Source organism: Mytilus galloprovincialis, chromosome 13 (assembly GCF_965363235.1).
Source record: "Mytilus galloprovincialis chromosome 13, xbMytGall1.hap1.1, whole genome shotgun sequence".
In the NCBI taxonomy this organism is placed as follows: domain Eukaryota; kingdom Metazoa; phylum Mollusca; class Bivalvia; order Mytilida; family Mytilidae; genus Mytilus; species Mytilus galloprovincialis.
In genome coordinates, this window is record NC_134850.1 from 18,079,026 (window position 1) to 18,094,180 (window position 15,155).

Here is a 15,155-nt window from a genome sequence, read left to right on the forward strand (position 1 = left end):
GTCCTCCATGCAGTTATAACATCTAAACTGTCACAACCTTTGGAAATTTAGAGTTGTACCAGTTCACTTCGCAAATAACTATTTTTTTGACATATCTTTGTGATCTTTGCGCCGTGTTTGAAAATTTTAAAATTGTACCAGCGCAAATTTTTGGTTCTTCCCTCGCCGGGACTCGAACCCATGCTACTGTGATATCGTGACACCAAATCGCCTGCACTGCAGCCGTCCCGCTAGACCAAACGACCACCTGGGCTCTCAAAAAAAGAGCTTTCGCTGGCCGTGTGTTACCTTTCCACGTCAGTTTTAATCTAGCGGCGTACTACAGTACATGATATATAAGGCATGAAGATGTTATTGTTACAGATCAGCTAAATTATCTATAGTAAAGGATCCTACATACGAGTCTATATTGAAAAAATCAGTGACCGCCTGGAATACTAAAGACACCCCCCTCTTAACCATACAAAACAATCTCAGTGACCTTCGTGGATAGTTAACTATTGGAATTGATAGTAAATAGCAAATACACTTTATTTATAGTATATATAGAGAATCCACCATTTTCTACATTTGAAAATGTCTGTTCTAAGTCAGAAATATGGCAGTTGTTGTCCATTCATTTGATGTGTTTTATCATTTGATTTTTTTATCCTTTTTTGTATGCAACCTGGTGTGACGTACAATGATTTGGAGATATTACATTTTTAGTGTTGAAGTGGTATTTATATTCTGTACCATACCAATGTTGATATTTATCGCTATACGTGAAGAACAAAAACAGCATTTATAGATAAATTCTACATTTGTTTAAAAATAATTCTATTTTATATGTGTTTACAAGTATTCAACACAAGAACACCCTTAGTTAATGTTAATCCTTTTGAAATATCAAGATGTATTTAGTGTTATTTATAATTTTCTGTGTTAAGATATAAGAGGTTCTTTAAAAGTTTATTTTAAAAGTATGACAAATGTTACTCAAGTGTGCATCCGTTGAAATTCTTTATTATTATATACGCCTTTTTTTACATTTTGTTTGTGCAACTTTTGCAACAAAAACAGCATTTATAGATAAATACTACATTTGTTTAAAAAAGAATTCTATTTTATATTTGTTTACAAGTATTCAACTCGAGAACACCATTAGTTAATGTTAATCCTTTTGAAATATCAAGATGTATTTAGTGTTATTTATAATTTTCTGTGTTAAGATATAAGAGGTTCTTTAAAAGTTTATTTTGAAAGTATGACAAATGTTACTCAAGTGTGCATCCGTTGAAATTCTTTATTATTATATACGCCTTTTTTTACATTTTGTTTGTGCAACTTTTGCAACAAAAACAGCATTTATAGATAAATACTACATTTGTTTAAAAAAGAATTCTATTTTATATTTGTTTACAAGTATTCAACTCGAGAACACCATTAGTTAATGTTAATCCTTTTGAAATATCAAGATGTATTTAGTGTTATTTATAATTTTCTGTGTTAAGATATAAGAAGTTCTTTAAAAGTTTATTTTGAAAGTTTGACAAATGTTACTCAAGTGTGCATCCGTTGAAATTATATTATTATATACGCCTTTTTTTACATTTTGTTTGTGCAACTTTATTCATTTGGCTTATACAATTCCTTTCGTTCATCTTGGGGGAACAAAAAGATTTTTCTTCAGTGTTTTTTTCTTCATTTGTGTCCTTCTTCCGTGTGTTTTGTGAGCTGTTTTAAAGAAAAAAATAAGAAAATTGCGAATGACATGTAAATGTAGACTTACATGAAAAAAAAAATTAAAATGAAAAAGTGTTTTATTATTGTTTTTGTAATGCTGTCATTTTCTTGCCATCGCTATGTGTTTGGTACAAGAACACAAAGTTATTTAGATGCACACTGTGAGGAGACGAAAATTACAGATATTGAAAAAGAAGTTTGCGCAATGAAAGAAAATTATAAAGCGCTGCTTCAAAGAGTTGATGATAACGAGCAAGATATTGCATCACTGAGAGGACAAAAGCAACTGTTGGAAAAGGAACTTGAAAACACGAGCCAGGCATTTTCTTGCGAAATTGAAAATTTACACGATATCACTGTACAGCAGAAACTCGAACTGAATGACACAAATCACTCTTGGACTACATTCAATGAAACAACACATAAGCTGATTCACAGAGTGAATGTGTTAGACAACCATTATTTGCTACCAGGAAGATGCGGAGTGCATAGTAATAAAACAGGTACATCTATAAATCATTATGTTCGGTTGATTGTAATCAACTTGGGAGCTTTTAATACTTGCAAATATAAATGTAAGGTTGAATTTGGACAAAAACAAAATATGTCATACTTTGCTAAATTGTCGTGGTGTGTTTAAAACTGAAAACAAAATATGTATTTTCTTGTTTTTAAGCTACTTTTTTCCGAAAAAAGAACCCCACATATGAAAGGATTATAAGTCAAAGGCATTATCATTTGCATTTAAAGGAAACTAAATGGCAGAAATTTTAAATAAAGTATAGGAATATAGCTCTTCAAAATCCGTTAACAAAACCAAAACATCGAAAACATATTTAACTTTTCTTCATGAAAAAATTTGAGTTCTAAAAAATCATTATAGTAACAACATTAATAAGAATAAGATAAGATAAAAAACATTTTTCAAATGAACTACAAAATGAGCGATACTGGTTCGTCGACAGGGTTGGCATCTCATGTTATGCATGCATCATCCGCAAAGCGAAAACATACTCAGGCAGATATTACAATCAGGAATAGAATTCAATCGCTGTAAATCTTAATATCAAGAATTACCATCATGGTATTCTGAATTCCTACTAGACATAATGGATACGAGGCAGAGATTGGAAGAAAGAGAAATTTCAAATTTTACATATTTTGTTTTAAATCTAAATTCAATATAAACTATCATCATAACTAATTTCAAATGTTCAATTTGTTTGAATATAACGAGCTATTGTATATATTCTACCTTGAATAATGTAAATTGTTAAATCCAAAAGCATGAACTTTAATTTTGAAATATGATAGAAAAAATATGGTATTATGGAATTTGTTATCAAACAGTGAACATAGGTAAAAATACTACGTCCAGTGTAAAATAGCTTATAAGGAACTTATTCACAATATCGACTATTGGTCTGGTTTGTAGAGCGTATTGTGCTTAAGAGTTTTGCTTTTTAAAGTTTCTCTCTATTTTTTTCATAAAATTATCGGAAAAAAGTAAAATGAGTAAAACATGACTTTTTTATTGATAGATAGTTATATCAACTGTGTTGGAGGCTGGGTGAGACGGGCAGATTTTGGCGCATTGTATTGCTTTAGAAATGACACACTGTCATGGGACGATGCACAGGTATGTATGGCAAAATTTCTCCGATATTTGTTTATGTAAAACTTGAATATCACACTCAATTTACTTGAACCGGTGTCTGCCGTCCGACCGTCTGTTTATCATCAAGGTTTGAATGTCTGTCCTTAAAATGCATACTAAAATACGTTCACAAATGCATGAGTAGACTCTCTTCAAGAGTATTTAAAAAATGAATGATTTTGATTTATATGAATTTTACAATCAGTGAAATGTTAAACCAATTAGTTTGAATATGTATCACGGTCAATGTTTTCAAACTGAAATTACTCGTCATGTAAGAAGCTCTAGAATCATCTGTTTAAAACTCCTGATCTTTATTTTAAACTGCTCTGAAAAGTCAAAGTGGCCACTATATTGTCATCCGAGCATTCCAACATCTATTCAACTCCCGAGTGCGAAAAAAATAATTTCGGAAGACTCATTATACATAGAATCTAATTGTAACGATGTTCCAGTATAATGATAAAGAAGATGCTAGTATTACAAGACTTGTAATAGTCCATTTGCCAATTACCGATTTGATTCTGTTATTACACATTTTTTAAGCAAACTACTTCCCTCTGTCAATCGTCGACTGGTTCCATACCGGACAAAATTGGCATTTTCGAATGCAAAGCATAATGAATTGAAAGTAAGGTATAGTATATTTAAATAATTTTTCATTAAAAATAATTTCTGATGTCAAAAGTATTTAGCTGATCAACAAATTAATGTAATTACAAGATTTCAAAACCTGAAAGATTACTCACATTACGTACAGGTAAAGGAGTAGGCTCAGTAAGACCCCTTTTTTGCCCCAAAATATAGCAGTTTTACAAAATTGTTAAAATGTAAACTTTTAGTTATTTATTGGACAGTAGAATGCTTCTGCTTCATAAATATGGGCTGTTTTTGACAATACAATGCACATATATCCGGTACTAGTACCATTAAGTCATGCTAAATTACTGAAATCCTCATAATTCTAGCATTTTAGTTAAATTTTAGACGGTTTTCGTGTAAAACGAAAGTGGTCGCATTCGTGTTCATCCTTAATATTGAAATGTAAGTTGTAATTTATGATAATACATAACATATATAAAGGATGAGGATGAACACGGATGCGGCCACTTTCATTTTTACCAAAAACCATCTGAAAAGTGACATTTTTCGGCATATTAGGTAGATTCTTTATATTTGAGCTTGAATCGGATCGTTTTTAATGACTAAATCTGTTAAAATCTTTCACATAAACTAATGAATTCAAACAAAATAGACACTTAAGTGTTTAAAAAGTGGTCAAAATCTTTCGTCAGATGAACCTGAAATTTGAAGCCAAAATCGGTCCTTACCGGACCTACGCCTTTGCTCTTTCTGCTAGCTCTCCATTGTAAATAAAAATAAAAAAAGGGATCTCTAATTGCAGGGTCAATTGCGGGAATTGGCAAGTAGCCTATTGCTTACATCAATCCAAATATTGTATACTGTGGATTCGTCATTATTCGTTATATACCAACTTTTGTGGATTTCGTGGGTTCAGGTGAAACATGAATTCAAATGTCCAACGAGTAACAAATTTTCCTAAGCTTTGATGTAGAATTCGTCAAAAGCACAAAATTAGATATTCGTAAACAAGCACATTTTGCTCAATCCACGAAAAATTGGTACCCACGAAAATAAATGAATCCACAGTAATTAGTAATTAAAGGTACCAAATTTATAATTTAATACGCCAGACGCGCATTTCGTCTATACAAGACTCGTCAGTGACGCTCATTTTAAAATAGCTAAAAAGACAAACAAGTACAAAGTTGACGAGCATTAAGGACTAAAAATTTAAAACAGTTGTGCCAAAAGATTGTTATCAAAGGTACTAGGCTTATAATTCAATACGCCAGATGCGCGTTTCGTCTACATAAGACTCACCAGTGACGGTCATTTCAAAATTGTTAAAAAGCGAAACAAGTGCAAAGTTGAAGAGCATTAAGGATCAAAAATTCTAAAAAGTTGTGCCAAAATATAAATAGTTATCAAAGGTACTAGGCTTATAATTCAATACGCCAGTCGCGCGTTTCATCTACATAAGACTCACCAGTGATGCTTATCCAAAATTGTTAATAAGCAAAACAAGTGCAAAGTTGAAGAGCATTAAGGACCAAAAATTTCAAAAAGTTGCGCAAATAAGTTTTTGTCTCCTCTTATATTATGTTTTTCAATATTTGCATGCTGCCTAAATGGATTATAATTTTTAAATAAAAATATCAATATTTGAATGTGTTTTGTAGGAAGAATGCAGACGTCAGAACGGATGGCTTGCAGATATCTATTCTGCAAATGAAGCAAAGTGGTTGACTGAATATAGTCGTACACATTTAGGTTTGCTTTTTATTATGAAATTTTTCGCAATAAAAAAGAAAACTACAATTAATCTGTCAATGGATTTGCACAGTATATTTGTGCATCGCTAATTATGGCATTGGGAGTAGGGTATAACATTTCATCTGTAAACGTTTTATATTTAAGGCTGAAGTCAAAATATAAACTAAATGGGATAATCGAATGGATAAAAATCCGACGATGATTCAGTGATTTTATGATGAAAAATTGCTTTTATGGTATAAAACCACTTATTCATACATTTTTTTTTGTAGCCCCTTTGCTTTCTATGTTAAATTCTGCAATTTCAAGTTCAAAAAACGTGGCAATTATTTCATGTCAAAACTGTACTTTATCTTGCCTAGTGCTGAAAAAATCACCATACTTTAATTGCATAAAAGTGCATACTGGTTCCCGGAAGTTTGATAGTACAAAAACAGCAACGTCTGATCTGAACAACAGGCCAATTGAGCCCTTTTATGAAAATTGCATATACTTCTTTATTATTAAAATAAAACTTTCAACACGTGTTCTAAAGTGATCTCGAGTCCACAAGCTTTCATTTGATACTGCAACTACCCACATATTCCCCTTATTGACAAAGATACAGCTATGCATATGAACTATTTTGTTTAAAATATGTACTACTTTCTTCTATGTTCTTTCCGACCGGGCTTGAATTACTGCTTCTATACCTTATCAATTCATCTAAGTAAAAAATGAAAAAAATAAACATGCACTCTCTCAAAATAGTTCAAGGGTGAATAAAAGAAAATTAAAGTTAACACGTGTCGCTTTTAAAAGTTTAATAATATCTGCTAATTGCTTTTGTAAAATTTACAAGCTACAACCAACTTACATGACATATATTTACATAATACTTTATAATCCTCTTATCGTTTTGCAACTTTCCTATTGGCTAACAATATATTTCTGTTGATTCGTGATCACATGGCAAGTTTAACGTGTTCAGGTTTTTGAACTAAAAATTCCCTTTACGTTTTTCGATTAAGGAAGTGTACTTTGGGAGAAAATTCAACCAAATAAATACAAAGAAAGAAGTTCTACTCTTTGCTATTAAGTATTGATATAAATAATGTTGGAAATACACTTTTAGAAAAGTTCAAGCAACAAAAATACAAATGGTTCTGACAGCTTGATTTGCCCATGTAGTGTCATGGTGAATAGTTATCTATCCTTTGAATTCAATTTGATGCTAATATCTTTCTTGGTGACGTACCACAATTATACATTGTTATCTAATTTTCATATTCGTTAATTCAGGCACAAATCTGCAATGACCATGGTTAATTTGCTGCTTTACTTGGGCTCAAACACCAGTTCCTATTGCCTATCTAGACTTGATCATGTTAATGTCGGTAAAAAAATGTTATGATAAAGCAGAATATTAATGCTTCTGTGGAATTGCAACGTTTAACTATTTTCTAGGTCGGAAATATGCCTATTGTTACTATACCAATTTTCCTAGACTACAATTGTTTTTATTTCCTAATCATTGGTTTACCATCTTTTGATCTTGAAAATATGATTTTTCATTTGTGTTTGATAATTCAATGATTTCATTCAATATTATGAGACAGTTCAATGAAAAGACAGTGCCAATCATAAAACATGTAGCTTAAAGAGTTTATATCACTTCTCTTTTCATTTGCCAGGGTTAATATAGAACAATCTGGTAGATCAGATTCGTTTATTTAGAAGTTACAACATAGATAGATTCGTTCATTAATGTCAATAATTGCATAATATGGTAGACCTTTGGTTTACAATTTTATAGCGAATATACAACTTACTGTTCGGTTAAAACCCTGTTTGTATATGTGTTTACAAGATAATATTGGGTATAAACTAATGAAACTGCAACTTATCACACATGATTCTATAAGTCAACCACGCTAAAGATCTTTCTTGTTTTTAGCAACGAGTGTCTGGATTGGTGGAAAACTAATCAGTTTTGGAACATACAAATGGGTTACTTCCAATTGGGAGACCCGAGGCATGGACTACACGCGATGGGCGCCTGATGAACCAAAGCCGCGAGATGGTTACAAATGTGTTAATTTATGGAAAAGACAGCAGTACAAATGGGATAATTATGATTGTGATGTTAGACTTAATTTCATTTGCAAAATTTATATATGACAATGTGTGCGCTGTAATGGTCGATCATTTCATTGCTAATGAATCAATGTGTTAGGCTAATGATACATTTGGGAGAAAATCTGTACAACAAAAGCATATAACAAAATTGGTCAATTGTGAAATCAAAACTCGTTTTAAATATTCTTAAAAATCTTTTACTTGGGTTAAATAAAAAAGAATATGAAAGAAACACAAATACTATTCAAACTGTTTCATGTATTTTTTCAGAAAATAAAAGAGTAATATGAAATATTATTGGAAATGTCTGTTTTGTATTTGTGTTTGATTATACAATGATTTCATTAAATATTATGAGATAGCTCAAAGGAAAAATCAGTGCCAATAATTAAGGATGTTGTTTGAATAGTTTTTATCACACACACACACACACACACACATCTTTTTTTATTTGGTTAGTATAGAAAAATCTGGTAGATTTGATCGGTTTTTAGCAGAACCAACATAGTCAGGTCCTTCTATAAATGTCAATAATTGCATACTAGTAATATGGTAGAAAAGAAAGAATATGACATGTATTAAGGAATCTAAACTTATTTCATTGATTTTAAAGTACAATGTATTTCCTGTAATGCGGTTTTCATTTATAAAAGGTTATTATAATTGTGTATACATAATTTGCTACCCGTGGCATGTGTGGACAAAGAGTGCAACACGAAAGACTAGCCAAGGTGATATGAATGAAGAAGTCAACAAAATGTCACTCAGCAAATTACCTAGATTGATAATCACTGTTCATTTTTAATCCAGCATTAAACAGTTTGAAACCCTCCATATATAGAAGAAAGGTCAGGTAACAAATACCTTAGACCTAATAAGCCAAATATGACCAGGATTGTGAAGGGCGAAGATGTTTAATCGTGAGGATGTTTAGAACATATTGCTTCGTTTTGGAATCTGTCCAAACAACCTCATCATACATTTTCTCAAATTTGAAGATCCTGCAATGGCTGTAGTATACAAGCTTCTGTCACCGTTTTGACATTTTGTGGATACTTATGGCGAAATGAATGATAACTCCAACCTGATGAAACCAATTACAATGAGTCTAATTGACATCGTACACTGCAGCTAAAAATAATGTCGTCAATCATGAAAAAAGTAGGAAACAGTTGTTTGCCGATGTCTAATCAATTAAAATGATACAAAAAGTAAAATCACAAAAATACTGAAATGGCAAAATCAAAAGCTCTAACACATCAAACGAATGGATAACAACTGTCATATTCCTGACTTGGTACATGCATTTTCTTATGCAGTAAATGGTGAAATAAACCTGACAAATCAAGGTAACATAAAAAAAAATAACATAAAAAGACAGAGTGATCCACAAGGAGCGACCGGATGAGTCGATAGGGTTAACATCTCCCTGTTATGCATACATCACACTGAATTAAACTGTCACAATCGGGAAAAGGACACAATCGGTAAAAGAATATTTTGATAAAGATCAAACGGATACTTTTTCAAACGGAAATGACTGTTTTTTACGTCCACATAATAATCCAATTGTTTAAAAAAATGTATGGACAACTCGGTTTATTTAATTTGTAAATAACATGACCATTTTGAACTACACTTCCTGAAAATTTATATATAGGACTTAGCCAAAGCCGTTACAAGGTTCATTTTTAATGTTGTTCTGAAATACGAGACAGAACAATCATATATGTAAATATTTGAAAGCAAAGATGTGTACTGACTTAATGCACGTTTACTGATGTTAAAGTCTCGAAAATCAATTAGGAAGAGACTAATCAAGAGAACAAACAAAAACTGACAGAACAGAAGCGAGTGCGGGTACGTCGACAGGGGGAACGCGTTCTGCTATTTTCATAATAAGAGAAAACAAAACTAGCATGACAAAAAACTGGAAGATACACATTTCATTTAAGAATTAAAGTATAAATTAAATCCGTTATCTGACAAAATTGCCAATACGTCCTACATCTTTACAAAAACAGTTTTTTTTTGCATTCAATGACATCTGAAGTGAATCTTTAAAAGTTATGACAGGTTTTGGTAATGAAATAACACCGCTTTAGCAATCAATCGTTGTATCATGGCAAGCGATATAGAAGATACAAAAATAAAAAATAAAATACAGACACAAAATAGTTTCAGGAAATATTTGATTAAAGTATGTTAAAACGAAATTAAACTATCTCAACTAATTGTTACTCTCAAATCATGAGGGAGAGAGACACTTACAAAATGATATCAAGGTCAAAGGTCAAAGTCGTGAACTTTTTTAGATTGACTTTTCCCTATTGAAACTTTATTATTATTACCCTTTAGAAAATTGTATGAACTATCTACAACTGATTGTATACTAAAATGTTAGCTGCAGTATGTCGCAAATCAAATATTTTGTGGAAAGGATAAGGTGTCATTTCGCAGGAGATTTATCACCTTGAAATTTAAAATAAGTTGTATTGTGATTTAGCTCAATAACAATACATTGTTGTGATCTGGTTGCGTTTAATGATTGATCCTTGCTGTATGAATTGGAAAACCGGAAGTAACTAAATGTTATCCTTATTCTAAGGAAAGACATAACGAAACCGTTTGGAATAACTTTTAAGAAAGCATATATTTTACACTGTAATCATGTTCCACATGTTAAATGACTTTGAGTAGACCAGAAGCCATCTCCCTTGTTAATGAAAAAGAAATGAAATACATCTATTTGTTCAGTTTAAGTTGGAAAATTTGATACAGGAATTTCTTTTTTAATCAACAAGTTAAAAGTTAAAAAGAAAGGCGGATATTTGGAAAATCGATATTTCATTTATTTATTTAAATGATTTGTATGTATCATAATAATAAAATTGAGAATGGAAATGGGGAATGTGTCAAAGAGACAACAACCCGACCAAAGAGCATAAAACAGCCCAAGGCCACCAAAGGGTATTCAATACAGCGAGAAAATCTCACATCCGGAGGCGGGCTTCGGCTGGCTTCTAAACAAAAACGTGTACTAGGTTATTGAAAATAGACGTCACAATAAACTCCGAAAACATATAATAGAACTAAAATTAAAAAAAACACACAAGACTAACAAAGCCCAGAGGCTCCTGACTTGGGACAGGCGCAAAAATGTTTTGTGAGATCTCAACCCTCTCCCTATACCTCTAGTAAATGTAGAATAAACAAACACACAGAAATACGCAGAGTAAAACTCAGTTTAAAAGAAGTCCGAGTCCGATGTCAGAAAAGGTAACAGAAGAAACTTAACAAAATGGAAATGTTACATAAATTAACAAAGGACTACTAGCAGTTACTGACATGAATAGGGCTACACATTTTGCATGTTACCAACCCCCCTTTACTTTGTAACACATTACATCCTTCTTAATACATATAACTAAATAGAAAAAAATAAACACTGAACTATATTCAACGCAGTTCAAAACTACGTGGATGTACATAAAATCATCCGACAACAGTATTAACTCACACAGTTTAAGTAATTATCATTTCAAATATATGAATAATTAAAAATGTGTATGTTTCTTGATTAAATACATTTGAATATGTACCAGCAAAAACCTTACAAATCTATGTATATTGTAACGTACGGGGTTTTCGAATTAGAATTTCCGGCGTTACTTATGTGGGCCACCAGTGAAGGAAGTAACAATAACAAGTTTTAGCTTTCTAAAAACCTGTGGAGTGTTTCGCTCTATCTTACTTTAAAGAAGGATGTGTTTTATGTGGTTGTTAAAGTAGAGTAGAGGTATTATATATCTCCTTTGTTCATAAGACTCATACGCGTGGTATTATAAGCCCGTCTTAAATGTGACGTATAATGAATACCGTAGTTTATCAATGACTAATTCCTACAAAAACTACAAATTGCATTAACAAATTCCCCCAAAATCACTGTAAATATACATATTGCGTTTATTTTATTTTTTTTATTAAATTCAGAAGCAAGAAACTAGATTAAATTAATTTGATGTAAGGGTGTATGCAAAATATATATAGGCATTAAAGCTAGGTAATTTACTATGATATCAAAAACACCTCTTATCATACCTTGTCCTTTATAAAATGGGCGGCGTTGCTACTTTTTGTTTTATCTCTGTTTCCATGACATTTTTAAAGGGGTAAAGCCTGTCATTTTTCATCAATGTAAATGAATTTATTCAAAATATTTGAGAAAATTCTTTTGTCTCCCGATATTGGTTTTTTTTTCTTGGTCCGTTAATTAGAATAAATAGCTTTGCCCTACATGCATTTAGTTATATTTCCGTATTTGCATTTTCGTTCGTTAAGTGTTTTAAGAGTTTAAATCAAAATCGATCGTTTCGCTTACCAAAACAATGTCATATTGGAAATAAATCATACGATAATTAACATGCATGTAGTACATTTTTCAGTATGCATGAATTGACATTTCAGATGACACAGTAGTTTAGGTCATCAATAGCTGTTAATTGATACCTTTATATTTGTCATTTTGAAAGGTATTTGGGAAAATAAACTACTACTTTAACGGAAATTCTATCAAAAGGCATTGCATAAGAAGCTGTTAAAACCACCATTTCTTGCATATATCTAAATCATCTTATATTAAAGAAAAAACTATGGAAATATAATGTCTAGAAAAATATGAATATTTTTCCCAAATATAGTACATTTATTTTTAGATATTCCTTATTTATTATATAACTAACATTGTGGTTCAGAAGAATCCAACTGCTTCTTCGTTCGTTTGGTACATTAACTATCTGTCTTTGTATCTGAGAAGATGACAAACAAAAGAATAAAAAGAAACAATGGTTATTTCAATTTTCAGAAGAAAAAAAACTGAGTTTCCATGAAATCCTGATTTATTCCGTACTCATACTGTTTGAAAACTGCAATTCTTTTGGAACATTTGTATTCATAAAAGAAAACATAAGTGATGACCGGTTGGAAGAAAACCTAATTTGATTGACATACATGTAAGATAACTAACTGATCACTGATTTCTTATATAGGTATGTTTGTCCTTTTCTCTGACATCATGAAGTAAGCTGTCTTTTTTGTTTGGTTTGGTTATATATTGATAACGTGTGATACTATATTGCACCATGTCACTGTGAGTAGCACATGGACGTTCTTTCCCACTCATTTACAAAATATAATGTATGGTTTCAATGTACCAAGTATCATTCTGTGTTGAAATTATTCCTTTGATTTTTTTACGTAAGTCACCATGATTTGATTGACTACTATTAAATATCAATGTCACAGATGGCAATCATAGTAGTCTTGTCGATTGTAACATTCCCGAACGATAATTATATCCAAATTTGTACTTGACATATGTAGGAGCAACACGTCGTCTGCAATTTTAGCAGGAACTACTTACCTTTCACAAGTTTTTAATATCAACTCCTTTTTTTCTTTTTTGTTGGATTCCTGTTGGTCAATCGTTAGTTTATTTGCAGCTTAACGTTGATTTTCGTTTGCTTTCGTCGTGTTTTCAATTGTGATGACATTGTAATTCCTGGCTTGGTTTGGTGTCTTGTATATCTCTTTCCTTAAGGGGTAGACTTTGGTTCAGGGAGGTAATTCTTTAAGTCAGTTATACGTTTGTAAAAGTCAAGTTTCATCAATGTATTTTAAACATTTACATGAAACAGATTGGAAATAATCTATGTAACATTGAAGCTTAGAATATATTTATGAAAATGATTGACACTAACGCACTGATGATTTTAAGACTTATTTCTCTGAACCAAGGTCTACCTCCTTAAACAGTAAATATATATTTATTGAACAGTCACATGCAGTTCATCGAGATCCCAACTTCATACTTCCCAACCTTATGCAGAGTCATTATTATCAGGCAGAATTACAATAAAACCAATTCCAATATAGCAATATTTCAAATATTTCAGGCACAACAAATGTAAACAACATCATTAGAACCAAATATAGTGATTCGAATGTCCCGAGCATTTATTCTCGTATGTCTCTTAAAAATTTAGTGCAGTTGCTAAAACAAGTAAAGATTATCTAAACAAAATCTTGAACATAATATATACCCTAACTATGAGGTTCAAAGGCAAAGGATCATAAGTCTATACAAAAATATGCTTAATTGAGGAGTTATGTCTCGCCTTCAACTAGTTTTGATTCGAACGCATCTTATAACATGTATAAATCATGTGCAGAAAATCCACGCGGGTATCATTGTCTTAAGTACACAATTATATGACTTGTATTTTTGATGAGTTTTTAAAACTCTCAGTTGATACTACTGCTGATGGAATGTTTGTCCTCGAAGGTATCACAAGCCAAATAGTGTTGAAAATAAATATCATTGAACCGACTTTTTATGGTAAATTTACTCTCCATAGAGAACTTACAGCCCAGTAGTCAGCACTTCTGTGTTGAAATGAGTTATCATTGATATGGTCATAATTATGAATTAACAAAACTTGGAATTTTTGAAATACTACCTCAGGAATAGATTATCTTAGCTGTATTTTGAAAATCGTTTAGGAATTTTTGGTCTTCAATGTTCTTCAACTTCGTACTTTATTTGGCCTTTTTAACTTTGTTGATTCGAGCGTCACTGATGAGTCTTTTGTAGACGAAACGCGTGTCTGGCTCAAATACAAAATTTCATTCCTGGTATCTATGATGAGTTTATTTACAACCACTGGGCCTATGCCACTGCTGGTGGAGGTTTAATCCCCGAGGGTATCACCAGCCCAGTAGTCAGCACTTCTGTGTTTACATGAGTTATCATTGATATGGTCATGATTATAAATTAAATGTTAACAAAACTTTGAATTTCTGAAATACCAAGGCTTTTCTACCTCAGGAATAGATTACCTTAGCTGTATTTGGCAAAACGTTTAGGAATTTTTGGTCCTCAATGCTCTTCAACTTCGTACTTTATTTGGCCTTTTTAACTTTGTTGATTCGAGCGTCACTGATGAGTCTTTTGTAGACGAAACGCGTGTCTGGCTCAAATACAAAATTTCATTCCTGGTATCTATGATGAGTTTATTTACAACCACTGGGCCTATGCCACTGCTGGTGGAGGTTTAATCCCCGAGGGTATCACCAGCCCAGTAGTCAGCACTTCTGTGTTTACATGAGTTATCATTGATATGGTCATGATTATAAATTAAATGTTAACAAAACTTTGAATTTCTGAAATACCAAGGCTTTTCTACCTCAGGAATAGATTACCTTAGCTGTATTTGGCAAAACGTTTAGGAATTTTTGG

General features: G+C 31.7%; 1 long non-coding RNA gene across 1 annotated transcript; it reads left to right on the forward strand.

The window, feature by feature from the left end:
• Positions 1 to 1,564: 1,564 nt before the first annotated feature.
• LOC143056440 (uncharacterized) lies at positions 1,565 to 8,166 on the forward strand. Its single transcript, XR_012972341.1, has 4 exons — positions 1,565 to 2,228; positions 3,267 to 3,364; positions 5,647 to 5,737; positions 7,677 to 8,166. It is a non-coding gene; the product is annotated as an uncharacterized LOC143056440 (long non-coding RNA).
• Positions 8,167 to 15,155: the final 6,989 nt, after the last annotated feature.